Source organism: Lycium barbarum, chromosome 6 (genome assembly GCF_019175385.1).
Source record: "Lycium barbarum isolate Lr01 chromosome 6, ASM1917538v2, whole genome shotgun sequence".
NCBI classification, from domain to species: Eukaryota; Viridiplantae; Streptophyta; class Magnoliopsida; order Solanales; family Solanaceae; genus Lycium; species Lycium barbarum.
In genome coordinates, this window is record NC_083342.1 from 33,060,984 (window position 1) to 33,079,742 (window position 18,759).

An 18,759-nucleotide genomic window follows, 5' to 3' on the forward strand; every position below is an offset into this window, starting at 1 on the left:
CCAATTATCTGCACTTATTCATCTGAGCTCGCAAGTCTACATTTAAGAGGATTCAGACAATCATTAGACTCATCGTAGTATACTTGTGCTAAGCTCTCAAGTCAAACTATTTTATATCCTGCTGAAAATCGGGCAGCATTTTTCCTGTTTATATGCCTAGCCCGGAATATCAATTCAGCAACCAACAACAACAACAACAACAAAAATACCAACATCAATAACATCATTTCCCACACCAATATGTACCATAAAACAGCCCACACGCTGTTTTCCAACTTCCATAACTAACCAACTTACTACACAATTATTTAACGACTTTATCTCCGTAATTAAGTCTTAAATAATACCAAAATAGCAAGATTCATACCTTCTTTCTTGCTAAGACTGCAATATCCTCAGTATCCACGCTAAAATCCACTGCGAAACAACACTAGAGTCACAACCATGCGTTGCCCGGACCTAAACCACTACTCTGCTACTTGAAAATTGCTCAGTTTTTGATTCCCTCTCTCTCTCTCTTTAAATTTCTGGAAAATTTTGGGATAAATCTGGTGAAAAAAAAGGGGTTCTTACCCTTTTTATAAGGGTCAAATTCAAGTCGGGTCACTGTAGCATCTTACTGTAGCAGTAATGTACTGTAGCAGTGCTGTAGCACGCGTTTCTGCTCTGCTAGCTGAACTTGTAACGTCCATAATTCTCTACTCCAAAGTCCAATCGATGAGCGGTTTGTTGCGTTGGAAACTAGACTCGACGAACTTATTTTTAGTCTTTTATTTCACCTTAAAACTGTTACATCCCGTATTTTTGTGCTTTGGAAAGCATGCGAGTTAAATGACTAGTAACGGAAGCGAGGTTATCCCTCAAGCTCATAGGTGGTTAGAGTGATGGTACAGATGTAGTGAAAGGATTAGAAGTCAAGTGAATCGGATAAAATAATTTTCATTAAGGTTCAACGTTTATTTGAGGGAAATACGGACCAAGCTATAATACCCCGTATTTTTGGATTAGGAAATTGAACCGCCAAACATGAGCAAATTTACTCGATCCGGGAGGATTTGATCATTTCAAGCATGAAAGTCAAAGAACTTGGTGTATACAAGGATGAGGTCCAGAAATAATTTAGGACTTAACAAGGGTGCCGACGGTGATTGAGAATAATATTTTATGTGTACCAAAAGGGACTATGGACTAGTGCTATATCACATAATTGTGATAATAAGTATATGAACTGTGTTAAAAGTGGTTCATGTTTAAGTGGATTGAGATCAAGACAATTGGTTATGTGGGTAATTGGTTAATAGTGGAATAAAGTGGGAGAGTATGGAATTAATCGTGGTGTTAATAAAAAGATTAGTGCGTTAATATTGGCAATAGGCTACCACGTGACATCAAGTAGGCCTCCACGTGGCACCAATTGGTCTAAATAATAACATTAACGTGTCAAATAAAGTGATGACTCAAGGTTACCTAAAGGGAGGTTTTTACACGTTGAAAGGCACACTTTTTATATATCTGAATGTTAACATTCATTGTTGCAAAAATGCAATTGACTAGTTCAATTATGTATTAACATAAAAGACCCATTCGGCTAGTTTGTACTTGGAGGAAAACGTGCACAAGGGTATGTATATATTCAGGAACGTATTCATTGAATATATATGTACCCTCTCAGCAACGCCATTCAATCGTGTTACGGGTTTTGCTCACCGCTTTGATCTCGTTGTACCACTTTGTCGTGTTGTTAGACCCGGACTTTCTTCAAAGTGAAGTAAAGAGGAAGGAGAGGATTTTTTGGCACATATGGTAAGAATTCTCCTCTACTAGATATATTTAAATTCGTCCAGGTCATAGTTAAATTGAAAGACGGGAACTACAGAATTAATTGCGGGAAATCGGATAAATTGTTATTGTCATCATGTGGACGGTTTGGTGGTTGTTATAAATTGTTTGGTGTGCTGGAATATCGTGGGATTGGCTGTAGTTGTTGTTGTTATGTTTGTTGTTATACTATGTATATACGGAAATAAAGAAGTGTATACGAACATCGGTATAGGAATTTGTATTGGGCTGTTTTGGAAGTGATTTAGGAAGGGATTTGATTCTATTTTGAACATGTATTTGTTAATATTGTTATTGGTATTGTGATTGATGTTGTGGCTAAATTGTGGGAATTGATGAAATAAACCCGAACTTCAGAATAAAATCGTCACTTGGAAAGAGTTGAGTTTGTGGGCTGCTTTCTCGTTATAATCATATGATATAAGGATAGAATTTATAGTAAATGACTTCTTTATCTTATTGAGAATGTTATTAAGTTAAGAAAGAAGCATGCAAAAGGTTACATGGGTTTTACAGATCCTACTTCAAGCTTCACGATCATTATTAAGTATTATGAGGTCATTATGGATACATATATATATATATGATGTGCTGTTGAGATCTATTTTTGTCATTTTGGCTGTTATTGTGATATATGGAATTGGGGAAATGCTACCTGTTTCGTTTTAGGATCAAATTACCAATTGATATACACGATATACGAAAGGCATCTAAAGTCGTACATGCTTTACCTTGTTATAGGATTAGCATCAGCATTAAGACGAGTTCGTTTTGGGTTTATATTGGCGACTTAAGGTATGTGAATCTAACCCTTCTTTCTTTTTGGCATGATCTTTATGAAACAAACAGACGACGTGCGTATGACTCCAAAGAAGCTCCTATTCTTAGAGACACTAGGATGGCTAATATTCTTGAGTCCCAGAACTTATTTTATTATGTCTTGATACGTGTCTATGATTCCAGACGTCCTATTTTAATATAATCCATAGTGACATTCGAAGGGTACGTGATATGACTATTGTCTTGATTTTCAAATGATAGTTCATTTTGATTTTTCCATTGAGTCTCAGATATGACTCACTACTCTGCTCGTGGATGCCTCAATGTATCTTTCACCGAGTCCCGGGCCGGGTATGTTATCGTGCACAGTTTCACTGCATTGTTCACCGAGTCCCTCACTAGAGGGCCGGGTACGGTATATATATATATATGACATGATGATGTGATTATGGCGCCAAGGATGGCATGTGATGGCTTTATTCACCGAGTCCCATAATGGGCCGGGTATGATATATGATATTGATATGCATGATTTACATTTCATAGGGCAAGTGTATTGGTATTTTGAATGTCATACTTGTCTCCTGTGATCCCTATTTCAGTCATGATCATCTTTATTGTATTTCATGCTTTATATACTCAGCACATATCTCGTACTGACCCCCTTTCTCCGGGGGGCTGCTTTTCATGCCCGCAGGTACAGATACTCGATTTGGTGATCCTCCAGCTTAGGATTTCCACTCAGCTGTCTTGGAGAGCTCCATTATTCCGGAGCCTAGACTTTTGGTACAGATATTTTGATGTATATATATATGTTTATCCAGGGGTACGGCGGGGCCCTGTCCCGTCATATTTCATTATCGATACTCTTAGAGGTCTGTAGACATATGTGTGGGTTGTGTATAAGTTTTGTTCCGCTGTGTCTATACGATGTGCTATGGATATGTTCGTCTGTAGTGGCAGCCTTGTCGGCTTGCGTATGGTATTGATATGTAGTGGCAGCCTTGTCGGCTTGCGTATCATATTGACATGTACTGGCAGCCTTGTCGGCTTGCGTATCATATTATGTTTTGATTAGTTGTGACTTCTCAAGAGACAGGTTATCGGGATATATATACATATGACGACGTTACGGACCTTTGGAGTTCTTTTGCATGTTTCCATATTGTTCTTGGGTCCAGTTTGACTATATCTAACAGGTACGTATATGAGTGTCTCGCTCGGGCACTAGTCATGGCCCACGGGACTGGGTCGTGACAAAAGTGGTATCACAACAGTTCATCCTCGGAGTGTCTACAGACCGTGTCTAGTAGAGTCTAGTTTATCGGTGTGTTATGCACCACATCTATAAACAAGAAGCTATAGGACATTTAGGATGTTACCTTTCCTTCTTACTCTAGATCGTGCGATAGAGCCAAGAGATAGGAAATGATATCCCTTGTGTACTAACCTTTGTTTTCAGCAAGAGAATGGTGTCGACAAGAGAAGGTAAATAATGCTACTGGGAGTTACAGAGGCTAATATTTCATTGAGGTTATTTTATCAGAAATTGTATATGCAGAATGGCGACTGGCCATCATCAAGATAAGTTATTGTAAAGTATAGTAAGAAAATGGATTGAATACATATATATTGTTGGCAAGTTCAGTTATAAGGTGCGCACAGAAGAAGCTGAAGGAATCAGTAACGGTAAGCAGAATATATGTCAGATATAGTGTGAATGTTGCAGGTATGATTGAAACCTGCAGTTAAAGATTGAAAGGGAAAATAAACAGGAAAGTGTAACAGGTGCAGTTTGAGTTGGACATACGAGGTAAGTTCATCATTTTCGTATTGTTATTGATATGGGGAGCCCTGTGCGGCTGTGATACGAGATAATATATATGTATATATGTTGGCCCTGTGAGGCATTGTTGGTATTTCCTGCGTGCAGGTTTTGGGGTAGTAAGAAATACAGAGGAAACTCTGCCAAAGTTTTCATAGAAATAAAAAGGGAATGAGATATAAGTTCGTAATATTCTTGAAAGGTCGTGTCAATAGTAATGATAGGATTTGACTAAGTGGTGAATATAGCAGACTTCGAGGAATAAGTTAACTATTGAATTAATGGTAATAGTAATTATGAGGTCGATATTAATATGGTAAAAAGGAAATGCTAGGATAATTTGGAAGGACTTGTGATAATAAGAGATGATTTAGAAAAGGCTAGAAAATCTTAATAGAGTGTTATATTGAGGTATCAACTGAATTGACAAGCAGGGATAAATTACGACGAGTTTATAGTTAGAAGAAGTAATAGTATGATTGAGACAAGAGTACAGAGGAAGAAGAATTGTGACGAATATGAATTTATTGATAAGACAGCTTACGAGGTATTAAGGATAAGATTAACCAAAAGGGGTAAAAGGTTAAGAAGTGTTATACTATAGGATTGATTACGAACAGGATGTAATGTGAATATAATAAGGATTGTTATGAAAATGAGTAAAGCCTAGCGAAGAAGTGACTAAAAGATATGACGTGGTTTATGCGACTGAAGTATAAAGGCAAATGTGAAATGGAAAGGCAAGGTATAGAACGAATAAGAAAGACTTATAAAGTTCTTCTATAGGGAAAGTTCAGAATAAAGGTTATGTGATAACGGAAATGATAGCAAGAACAAGAGAAAAATGAGTTAATTGAAAGAAGGAAATAAGAAGAAAGCGAGATAACAGTGCAGTAATAGGTTATGACATGTATAGCCGAGAACACGAGTGATATAAGTGACGGAACTGTAAAAGGCCAAACTTCAGAAAGATGAGCAACGAAGCAAAATGAGTGCCAAAAAATGACTGGTATGATAAGAACAAATAGGGATGAAAAGAATACGTTTTGGAAATGAGAAAAGGGGTTATGTAGAAGTAGTGTTTTCCAAAGGATATAGAGGTAGCATAAGATTCCTCGTGTACAGAATAAAAGATGGACATAGACTGGAGACGTGGTAAGGGAATTCTAAAGGAAACACCTAAGATAGACGTGATTAATTGAGTACGAGTATAGAACAAAAGGGAAATATATAGCTATGAACTTAAAGGTTTACTATGACGACAAGGTGATAAGGTAAGATTATTATTAAGACGAACTTGATATGATTTTGAGTAAGTTAGAATTGAGTGTTGGGTACACAACAAGGGTAAAAGAGCATAAGGCATAAAGGAGTACTGCGTGTATATGACTTCACCTCGGGAATAGTGGAATCCTTAAAGGACAAGGACTGTAGGCCTGAGGAACAAATAATGTATTGTAAATTTATTAAAGGAAACAAATAATATAGGTTGGGATAAAGATAATATTACAAAAGAACTTTGGACACTTATTATTGGAATATAAGTGCTACCTAATTGGGAATTTGGAATGACTATAAGTACTAATTAATTACTGATTGGAGTAAGTGGAATGTGGCCTTGGATGAGTTCCTACATGGGTTGCATTACTCGAGCATACATGGTCAGATGAGATTTTGTATTATACATAGAAAGGTTCTCGTTGCTTCGAGACTTTGTTAAGGTTTCCTATGTGGATAATCAAAGTTATAAATGATAAAGAAAAGACATGGATATAGTTTAGTATACCAAGTGAATTGGAAAAAAGATCATATGAATTTGAAATTGGAAATAGGGATATATAGCAGAATATAAACAGATAATGGTATAAGTGCACCCTTAAGGGAGGAAGCAGGTGAGAGAAATGCAAGTGTAAGATGGAAACAATTGACACTGCAATATATCTGATATGGATGCTTAAACTTCAAGTGAGATCCCTTGTTGAAACAAGTTAGTAAGATATGAAAGCCAGCAATAAACGGATAGAAGTCAGGATGGTATTTGAAACAGTGCTGAGTATTATTTGTAAGATCTTGAATGATATGACATTGAAAAGTGGGTGCTTATGAAAAGAAAGAATACAACAAGGGCATTGAAACGTGTAATTTAAGAGATATTATAAAGGATAGTAATGCTATAGAGGCTAAGATGTTGGCAATAATATTGTTTGCTGATGATATTGTGAATTACAAGTAGCAAAGGAGAAGGGATAGAAAAATCTCCTACAGTAGGGTATGAGAAAATCAAAGGGTGAATGAAGGAAGGGAAAGGAGTATGACAAGAAATAACATGACACAATATGCCTAAAGTGTTATAAGTTGGATTAATGGAAATTGTGAAGTGGTTTAAGCGAGACGATCAAAACGAACTGGTTACTAGAAGACAGTGGGTTTAAAGAGAACGCACAAAAAGATGGGCACCTTAAGTTTGGGTTGTAACAGAAGGATTAGTTATGAACTATATTACTAAAAAAGGCTAATGCATAAAATGACCTATGGGTCTCAATGAATTTGTGGCAAAGAACACTATGACAAAGGCATCTATCCTATGGTAAGATAGTTATAGACATTGGACAACGAAGGGAAATTGACCTTCGACATTATGAGGTGATACGACAAGCATAGACGTAGAAATGAAGGAAAGAGGTATGGACCAAAGGACAAAAGAGGGATGAAAAGCTCAAGATAGTACTTCACAAAGTGATGCAAAATGTGAAACAAATTTGAAAAAAATGGGCATATGATAGAAGAGAGATATTACCTCAATATGATGATAGGGGTGCTATAGGGAAAATTACCTATTTAAGTGTTTCCTCAAGATGTGATGCGAGTATTTACCTCAAAAGAGTGCTTCGGGAAATTCATTATGGGACATGATTAACATGGGATTTAAAATCCCTTGAGATCATCATGTATTTTAACCTTTGACCAGATATAAGTGAAACGAGAAGAGACACTCGAAGAGGATTCTAAAGATAAGAAGAAGGTTCCTGATTATTACGTAATCGTGAAAGGTTAAAAGATGACATGGTATCAGTATGTAACAAATGATTTATATGGTTGATTTAATAATGTGGGTATGGAGGTAATGACTGTACGATGGACGAAAGGGTTCTAGACTAGTTGAGGCAAAAAGAAAAGGGGATCGACGAGCTTAAGTATCAAGGAGAATTATATCAGGAAAGTGACTCACTTATATCTCTTGAAAGGATGTTCCTGAGGTGTCAAGGGAATATTGCAGCCGGGATTCGTTACTAAGAAGAAAACTCATTTTTCGACTATTCACAAGGAATGTTATAGATAGTGTATGTCAGAGGATTAAAATGATGACTCCAAGACGGATGTATGCTCCGGACTATGCAACCTAAATGGAGAGTGGAGGTAGATCTATAAGAATTATAAGAGAGAACAAGAGGAACCGATATGTATTGGTAAAACTACCAAGGAAAGATGACTCCACAACAAGAAAAACTCAACTTAAGCTTCAAGCATAGATGGATATAGTAAGTTGCAGCCAGTTACGGAAATATCTAAATCATGACCACCTTCTTTGAAAATTCAATTTTAATCGGTGTCAAGTGGAGAATGGAATTAAGTTACGCAAGGAGAGATACGACATGATAGAAGAGTAATTGATTCGTTATAAGATCACCATAACCAGTATACTTATACAGGACTGGTTTAACATTCGAGGACAAATGTTCCAAAGGGAGGAAGGATGTTACATCCCGTATTTTTGTGTGTTGGAAAGCGTGCGAGTTAAATGACATTAGTAACGGAAGCGAGGTTATCCCTCAAGCTCATAGGTGGTTAGAGTGATGGTACAAATGTAGTGAAAGGATTAGAAGTCAAGTGAATTGGATAAAATAATTTTCATTAAGGTTCAACGTTTATTTGAGGGAAATACAGTCCAAGCTATAATACCCTGTATTTTTGGATTAGGAAATTGAACCGCCAAACATGAACAAATTTACTCGATCTCGGAGGATATTTTCATTTCAAGCATGAAAGTCAAAGAACTTGGTGTATACAAGGATGAGGTCCAGAAATAATTTAGGACTTAACAAGGGTGCCGACGGTGATTGAGAATAATATTTTATGTGTACCAAAAGGGACTATCGACTAGTGCTATATCACATAATTGTGATAATAAGTATATGAAGTGTGTTAAAAGTGGTTCATGTTTAAGTGGATTGAGATCAAGACAATTGGTTATGTGGGTAATTGGTTAATAGTGGAATAAAGTGGGAGAGTATGGAATTAATCGTGGTGTTAATAAATGTTATACACCGCATTTTCAGAGCCTGAGCGTGACATGTGCTCCCTCAAACATTGGCAATCACGTTGATAGTATTATATTTCGTATTCTTGCACGTCGATTATTCGTAAGCGGAGGTGGGGCCCACACATCGAGATTTTTTTTGGAACACATGACAAGTTATATGAATCACATATGTGAAGTTAAACACAACTCCAGAAGGACCCTTGAGCCAAATCAAAGTGGGAGCCCTCCAAAAAATTATTTTTAAGTTACGTTTTTGGGTGATCTGACTTCGGGAGGCAATAACCCCATCAGTGTTTGGGAATTTGGGAAAACTCCCAGAATGAAAGTTGTATATAATTGAATTAGCTTTCCAACCATAGGTTGTGGGTCCATAGGTGAAGTCGGTATAAGGAGATACCGATGTTTTAAAGCAGAAAGGTCAGTGGGCTAGGCCCAATCCGGGCCCAACCGGGTTAGGCCCATGACCCATGTCTATTTAAGTGAAATATCAGCCCGTTTCTCCTCAATTTTCATACCAAAACACCAGAAAATTCTTGAGAGAGAGAGAGAGAGAGAGGAGAGCCTTGGAGAGAAGAAAAACCAATTTTGATTAAAATCTGAGTCCCGAATCCCGAAGCCCATGAAGAGAAAAGTGTTGTACGCTGCGTTGTCTTCAATTTGAGCTAAAAATCAACCAAGGAGAAGAGTGATAACGTGGTGGCTGCATGATTAAGGTATGATTAAGGTTCCTTTTCATTGTTAACGATTTTATTTAGAGTTTTAACGGATTAGCACGGAGAGAATAGCCCGATAAATTCGTTTGTTGGCGTTGTGAATCATGGAACGAGATCTGAAGGGAATTTTGGATGAAAATAAATGTATTTAATTTGTAAAATGTGGAGGATGTTGTTATTGATGTTGTTAGTGTTAATTCTGGCTTCTTTACGGAAATAAAATTATTAAACAGCTATATCGCAAATTTGGTGGGTTGAGAAATCTAGAAAGCAGTGTGCGGGCTATTTTATGGCATACGTTGGTGTTGGAAATGGTATTAATACTATTGGAATTGTTGTTGATGTTGTTGGCTATTGAATTGGAAGCTCGAGCTAGGCATATAAACAGGGGAAATGCTGCCCGAATTTTGGCAGAATTTAAAAGGGTTTTAATTAAAGTTTCGAGACGAACGTACGACGATGATTCTAATGATATTATGAATAATTCCATATGTAGATTACGAGGCTACGAATAATTCTTAAGTGAGTTGCAAGAGGGGAAGTAAGTTGAAAGTCGAGAATCATCTTCCAAGTATGTAAGGCTTACCCTTTCTTTCTTTTGGCATGTCCTAGAACTGAGTAAGTTATGACATGTACCTTGGGGTAACTCTATTCCTTAATTCCGAGCTTATTTATGACTCTTATTTATTTCTTGACATAAGCATGCTTAGTATGGTGGAGCTTATTGTATGATTGAATAACGAGCAAAGCATAAAGAGTTCTGTTCCTAAAAGGGTTCTATAAGGGTTAATGCCCTTAACTTTCATATGCTAACTCGGATTGTTTTAAAACGTTCATAAAGGTCTCTATAATGAATAACGTCCATAACTTTCTGATGTTAACTCGGATTGCTCTGAAACGTTTATAAAGGTTTCTGTAATGAATAACGTCCATAACTTTCTTATGCTAACTCGGATTGACTCAAAACGCGTTTATGATCTTTCAATTGCCGATTAGTGTACTCATCTATCGAGTCTTGAAAATTGATTTATATGCATGTAGTTTCTCACTACTCTAATATGTCTTTCACCGAGTCCCGGGCCGGGTATGTTATCGTGCGTAATTCCACTGCATTGTTCACCGAGTCCCTCACTAAAGGGTCGGGTACGGTATATATATATATATATGATGACATGATGATATGATGATACGGGGATGGCGGTCAGGAGGGCACATGATGACTTCATTCACCGAGTCCCTCACTAGAGGGTCGGGTACGGTATATATACATGATGATATGATATATGATGTTCACATGCATGAATTTATCCACCGAGTCCCATAATGGGCCGGGTACGGTATACGATAATGATATGCACGATTTTCATTTCATAAGGCAAGTGTATTGATGTTTTTAAAAGTCATACTTGTTTCTGACCAATTTCTATTTTAGTTATGATCCTCTTTACTGTATTTCATGCCTTACATGCTCAGTACATATTCCGTACTGACCCCCTTTCTTCGGGGGCTGCGTTTCATGCCACGCAGGTACGCACAGATGAGTAGAAGGCATTGCTAGAAGATGTTCCAGCAGGATTGGCGAGCTCCATTTCCTTCCGGAGTGTTGCCGAGTCAGAGTATATATGTTATGATTCCTGATTGATGTTAGTGACTTTGCAGACAGAGTCACGTATGTGGGTCGTCAGTCTTGTAAGCGGCTCTGCAAGCCGATGTAAAATTTTGCGTTATGTTAAAAATTCCATATGATTACAGATTTTACTTGACTTGAGGACGACGAAAAGAATGTTTCTGAAAGCCTTTACTATGTATTTCATTTTTATTTGATTTAAGAGTCCAAAGAGATTATGTGTGTAATAAGAGTCAGCGGGTTCGCTCGGCCCTAAATAAGGGTCGGGTGCCCATCATGCCCTATCAAGATTAGGGTGTGACAAAAAAAAATTAGTTAGTTAATATTGGCAATAGGCTGCCACGTGACATCAAGTAGGCTTCCACGTGGCACCAATTGGTCTAAATAATAACATTAACGTGTTAAATAAAGTGATAAATCAAGGTCACCTAAAGGGAGGTTCTTACACGTTGAAAGGCACACTTTTTATATATCTGAATGTTAACATTCATTGTTGCAAAAATGCAATTGACTAGTTCAATTATGTATTAACATAAAAGACCCATTCGGCTAGTTTGTACTTGGAGGAAAATGTGCACAAGGGTATGTATATATTCAGGAATGTATTCATTGAATATATATGTACACTCTCAGCAACGCCATTCAATCGTGTTACGGGTTTTGCTCACCGCTTTGATCTCGTTGTACCACTTTGTCGTGTTGTTAGACCTAGACTTTCTTCAAAGTGAAGTAAAGAGGAAGGAGAGGAGTTTTTGGCACATAAGGTAAGAATTCTCCTCTACTAGATATATTTAAATTCGTCCAGGTCATAGTTAAATTGAAAGACGGGAACTACGAAATTAATTGCGGGAAATCGGACAAATTGTTATTGTCATCATGTGGACTGTTTGGTGGTTGTCATAAATTGTTTGGTGTGCTGGAATATCGTGGGATTGGTTGTAGTTGTTGTTGTTACGTTTGTTGTTATACTATGTATATACGGAAATAAAGAAGTGTATATGAACATCGGTATAGGAATTTGTATTGGGCTGTTTTGGAAGTGATTTTGGAAGGGATTTGATTCTATTTTGAACATGTATTTGTTAATATTGTTATTGGTATTGTGATTGATGTTGTGGCTAAATTTTGGGAATTGATGAAATAAACCCGAACTTGAGAATAAAATCGTCACTTGGAAAGAGTTGAGTTTGTGGGTTGCTTTCTCGTTATAATCATATGATATAAGGATAGAATTTCTAGTAAATGACTTCTTTATCTTATTGAGAATGTTATTAAGTTAAGAAAGAAGCATGCAAAAGGTGACATGGGTTGTACAGATCCTACTTCAAGCTTCACGATCATTATTAAGTATTATGAGGTCATTATGGATATATATATATATATATATATATATATATATATATATATATATATATATATATATATATATATATATATATATATATATATATATATTTGTTGAAATCTATTTTTGTCATTTTGGCTGTTATTGTGATATATGGAAGTGGGGAAATGCTACCTGTTACGTTTTAGGATCAAATTACCAATTGATATACACGATATACGAAAGCCATCTAAAGTCATACATGCTTTTCCTTGTTATAGGGTTAGCATCAGCATTAAGACGAGTTCGTTTTGGGTTTATATTGGCGACTTAAGATATGTGAAGCTAACCCTTCTTTCTTTTTGGCATGATCTTTATGAAACAAACAGACGACGTGCATATGACTCCAAAGAAGCTACTATTCTTAGAGACACTAGGATGGCTAATGTTCTTGAGTCCCAGAACTTATTTTATTATGTCTTGATACGTGTCTATGATTCTAGACGTCCTATTTTAATATAATCATAGTGACATTCTGTCACGACCCAATCCCGTAGGCCATGACTAGTGCTCGACCTGGACACCCGTATACATACCTATCAGATATAGTCAAACTGAAACTACGAACAATATGGAACTTTACAAAAGGACTCCGAAAGTTCATAGCGTCATCATATATGTATATTCAGATAAATTGTCTCCTGAGGAGTCACGACTGATCAAATCATAAAATGATACGCAAGCTGACAAGGCTACCACTACACATCAATATCATGTCATATGCAAGCCAGTAAGGCTGCCACTACAGACGGACATCATATCATAGCACATCGTATAGACACAGCTGAAAGGAACTTATACACAACCCACACATATGTCTACAGACCTCTAAGAGTACTAACAGTTAAATATGACAGGACAGGACCCCGTCGTACCCCTGGATAAACATACGTATATATCATAAGATCTGTACCAAAAGTCTAAACTCCACATACGTATATATCATAAGATCTGTACCAAAAGTCTAAACTCCGGAACAACGGAGCTCTCCAAGACAGCTGAATAGAAGTCCTATGCTGAAGAGTCACCAAATCGACTATCTGTACCTGCGGGCATGAAATACAGCCCCCCGAAGAAAGGGGGTCAGTACGGAATATGTACTGAGTATATAAAGCATGAAATACAGTAAAAAGGATCATAACTGAAATAAGGAGTACAGAAAACAAGTACAATGTCCAGAATACCAAAAAACTTTCCTTTGAAGCATAAATCATGCATGTCAATATCATATATCATACCCGGCCCATTATGGGACTCGGTGACATGATCATATCATCATCATATACATATATACCGTACCCGGCCCTCTCGTGAGGGACTCGGTGAATAAAGTCATCATATGCCCTCTGGCCGCCATAACATATCATCATATCATCACATATATATATACCGTACCCGGCCTTCTAGTGAGGGACTCGGTGAACAATGCAGTGAAACTGTGCACGATAACATACCCGGCCCGGGACTCGGTGAAGGACATATTGAGGCATGCACGAGCAGAGTAGTGAGCAACCATATGAAATTTAAAACATTATCAAGACTCAAACAGAATAAGAAGAAGGGATTAACACCTGAGTATCAATAGCGACAATCATATCAAGTATCCCTCGAATGTCATTATAAATTATATCAAAAGAGCCTTAGGAATCATAAACACGTATCAATATAATATGAAATAGCTTATAGAAGTCAAGGATATGAGTTATCGTAGAGTCTTCTAAGAATAGGAGCTCATATATATCGACTACTATCCAACGATAGAAAACTTGAGAGAGAGGCTCAATCATTTCAAGAGTTTTAACATCAAGAAGTGAATAGGAATCATGAATCACACTCGAGACTTATGAATAGAATTACCCCAAAGCTCATATCATTCGTCACTTAAATCTAAGACATGTCAAAAGAAAGAAGGGACAGCTTTAGATACCTGTTTAACGACTATTCACAAATCCGTTTGCTTTGTCGCCCCCCCCCCCCCCCCCCCCCCCCGCCCCCCCCCCTTAGCCTATTTAACGTCAAGGTAACGTCATCGTTAGTAACTATACATTCTAGTTCATAAATCCGTAGCCCATCGCTTATAGAACTTATTCTTTAACTTATACTTTCTCGTTAAGGGTTTTTCATTAGTTTAGGGCTTAACGAAAATCGGTCAGCATTTCCCCTATATACTCGCCTAACCCGAATTTCCAATTATTCTCCTGTTAACACAGAAATACCAACAACAGAGATATACATATAAAATTCTCACAATTCACCCCATAACAATTCTAACAACCCAACAACCTTTTTGAATCCATTTCAACCCACAGTCTCCGATAACATCGATTTCAGGCATTTTCTAAATTCCAATTTCGTCCAATCCAATTTTAATAATTACATTACAATACTATTAACACAATTACACCATAAAACAATAAAATCTTACCTTTATTTTCTCGGAGGAATTTCTACTCTTAATTGCTCCAATTTCGCAATGTTCTTCTTCCTCGATTCAATATCCAATGTTGTTATCACCTCCTTGAACTTGCAAATCATCTTGGAATTAAATCAAGGAAACAAAACAACAAAATTTTCTTGGCCATGGCTGGCCGTGAGCAGCAGCCATGGCCATGCTCTCTTCCTTTTTTTTTTCTTTTTTTTTTAGCTAGGAAAAAAAATGAAATTAAGTCCCAAATTGTTCATCAACTCTTGTATAAATATGCTCCTCCTTATGGTGACACGTAGCTGCCACCAACCCTTGACCAATTAGTGCCACGTGGCAGCCTATTTGGTGCCGCGTGGCAGCCCTTTATTATATATTTTTTTAGGTGGGGCCCACTTCTATTAAGTTAATAAATTTTAATTAATCAATAATTATTACTTAATAATTTAGTCATAATTAATTAGTTCCTAATCTCCAATAATATTTTTACACTAAATAAAATTTATAAATAATTTATGTTCTACTTAAAAATAAAAATTAAAGATTTCTATTTCGTGTCCGAAAATGATTCTGCCTCCAACTTGAGTCGATTTACTTGCGAATAATTCGACGTATAAATGTATGGGGTATAACATCCTTTCCCCCTTTATAACATTCGTCCTCGAATGTTAAACGGATCCCGAATTCCTAGTACTTTCTCAAGTGTTCCCTTATTTAATTATGCCCTTCACATACCTCTTCCATTGGTCGATTCGCTATAATTCATTATAACGCATTCCAGGCCCCTACATAGTCATTCCTGCAATATCTCCTCTTTCAGTTGCACCGAGGTAATAATTCCACGTCATTTCCTTTACTCTTATCTTACGTCGCAGTCCGTTGTCAGTTGTGTTGCGAGCTTTTCCGCTGAAATCTTACATTCTTCCTTGTGCGCTTAGTCTTAACTTGACTCCTTCCTCTCCTATAGTTATTTCCTTAAGATATCGTTTCCTTCATCTTACCTCTTAATCTTTAAATAAGATTTTTATAACGCACATACGTCCTCCTAGAGGGTAACATTTTTGTACTCCAATATCCTTGCTATACTCTGTTGTGACAGCCGTATTATGGAATCCTCAGCATCATGTGTGACTTTCTGACTTTCTTTTAAAGGTCTTTAACTATCACTTGTTTCTATTTCTTGATCTCGATATTTAGGGTTGGCTATCAAATAGCGCTAGGGTCCCCTCATATCATAGCTTTACTGTCATCCAGTAACTAGTAACCTGCTTGTTCTAATTGTCTCGGTTAAATCATTTCGTAATTTCCTTTACCCTAACTGGAAATACTTAGGTATATTATCTCGTGTCGTTTCTCTATTTTTGATTCAAACTCTTCCATTGTCTCTGTTACTCAAATTTTGCTCTTAGTCTCCCTATCACACATCAGAATATGCGTAAGTATTCAAAAATACCTTAGCGTCATCTCACTAGTCTTTATGCTTTACCTTGCATTCTACTCTCGTACCTTTCAATGGTATCGGGGCCCAACTATGGCTTTTGCCCTCAGTACTAATTTCATCTTTGTAGTTTTGCTTCAAACCATCTTACAGTTTCTTTGGTGTACCCAAAATATTGCAACCGCATTATTGTTACTGAATTCTTACTCTCCTTATCAAGTACACACTTGGTCTCATTCTTAGCATACAACTATTCATAGGTTGCATAACTATTCTTGTACAATTTGTACGAAGTGCATCCAATCTTAGTCGTAGTCTTTCCTTCTCCTGGCTTATTCTGCTCTACTTATCCTATTGTACTAGCACTCATTTGCTGTCTATTTCTCCATACTCCTTTCCTGTCCTCTATTCACCATTTGGTTTTCTCATATCCTACTTAAGAGATATTTCCGACCCCTTTTTCCTTTGCTACTTATGTGTCATAATATCATTAGCCAATAACTTCGTTGTCAACATCTTAACCTCTATTCCCGTATAGCCTTGCTATCCCTTATAATATCCTTTAAGTTACTTGTTACCATTCACTTGTCATATTATTCCTTTTTATAAGCATCCACCTTCTGATGTCATATTATCCAAGATCTTTACGAATAATTCTCGGTGCTGTCTCAAATACCATCTTGACTTCTATCCGTTTATTGCTGGCTTTCAAATCATACTAACTTGTTTCAGCAAGGGACCTCACTTAAAGTTTAAGTATTCATATTAAACGTGTTGCAGTGTCAGTTGATTTCATCTTACACTTGCATTTCTCTCATCTGCTTCCCCCCTTTAGGTTGTACCCACATCATTATCTATTTATATTCTACTCTATGTCCCCATTTCCAATATTCAGATTCATATGATTCTTTTCCAACACATTTGGTATACTGCACCATATCCATGTCTTCTTTTATCATTTATAACATAGATTAACCATGTATGAAACTCCAACACAATCACGAGGCGATGAGAACTCTCGATATATAGTACAAAATCTTATCTGATGGTTGGTACTCGAGCAATGTAATTAATGTAGCAATTTATCCAAAGCCACGTTCCATTTATTCCGATCAGTGACTAGCTAGTGCTTATAGTCGTTTCAAATTCTCTATTCGGTAGGACTTACATTCTGATGATAAGTGTCCCAAGATTTCTCATAACACTATCTTTATCCCAACGGTATCATCCGTTTCTTCTAATAAATTTACAATACATCCGTTGTTTCGCAAATCCACAATCCTTGTCCTTTAAGGATTTCACTATTTTCGAGGTGAGGTCACATATATGCAGTACTCCTTTATGCCTCATACTCTTTTTCTCTTGTTGTATATCCAATGCTAACTTCTAACTTAATCAAAATCATATCAAATTCGTCTTAATAGTGGTTTTGTCCTATCACCTTGTCGTTATACTATACCTCTAAGTTCATAGCTTTGTATTTCCCTTTTTATCTTATACTCATACTCAATTGATTACGTTTGTCTTGAGTGCTTACTTTAGTATTCCTTTCATTTCTCCAGTCTATGTCCATCTTTTATCTTTTGCCCGAGAAATTTCATGCTACTCCTGTATCCTTCGGTAAACACTACTTCTACATAACCCTTTTTCATTTTCAAAACATACTCTGTTCATCCCTATTTATTTTTATCATACCAGCCATTTCTGGCATTTATTCTGTCTCGTTGCTCATCTTCTTTTAGGTTGGTCTTTCACAATTCTGTCACTTATATTACCCGTTTCTTAGCTATACACGTCATAACACCTCGCTACACTGTAATCCCACTCGCTTTCTTTCTTCTTTCAATTACTTCTTCTCTTTCTGTGCTCGCTTCCACTTTCTTACCACTTGATCTCTATTCTGAACTTTCCCCATAGGACTTTGTAAGTCTTTCTTATTCGTTCTACATTTGCTTTTTCCGTTTTACACCAATCACATCGTATTCTTTGGTTACTTCCTTGCTAGGCTTTACTCATTTCTATAGCAATCCTTATGGTATTCACATTACATCCTGTTCGTAATCCATCCTATAACGTAACACTTCTTATTCTTATTCACGATTCTTACTATGTTTTTAATTACTCTCCGTGGACTAGGCGTACTTAACCCTTCACCCTTTCTGATCAATCTTACCCATAATATCTCACATGCTGTCTTATCAATACCTTCATAATTTGTCATAATTCTTCCTCCTCCGTACTTTTATCTCAATCATACTATTACTCCTTTTAACTGTAAACTCGTTGTAATTTATCTCTACTTATCAGTTCACTCGATACCTCAATAAAACATCCAGTTAAGACTTGCCTCCTTTTTTATATCATCCCTTAGTATCACAAGCCCTTTCGAATCATCCTAGCATTTCATCAA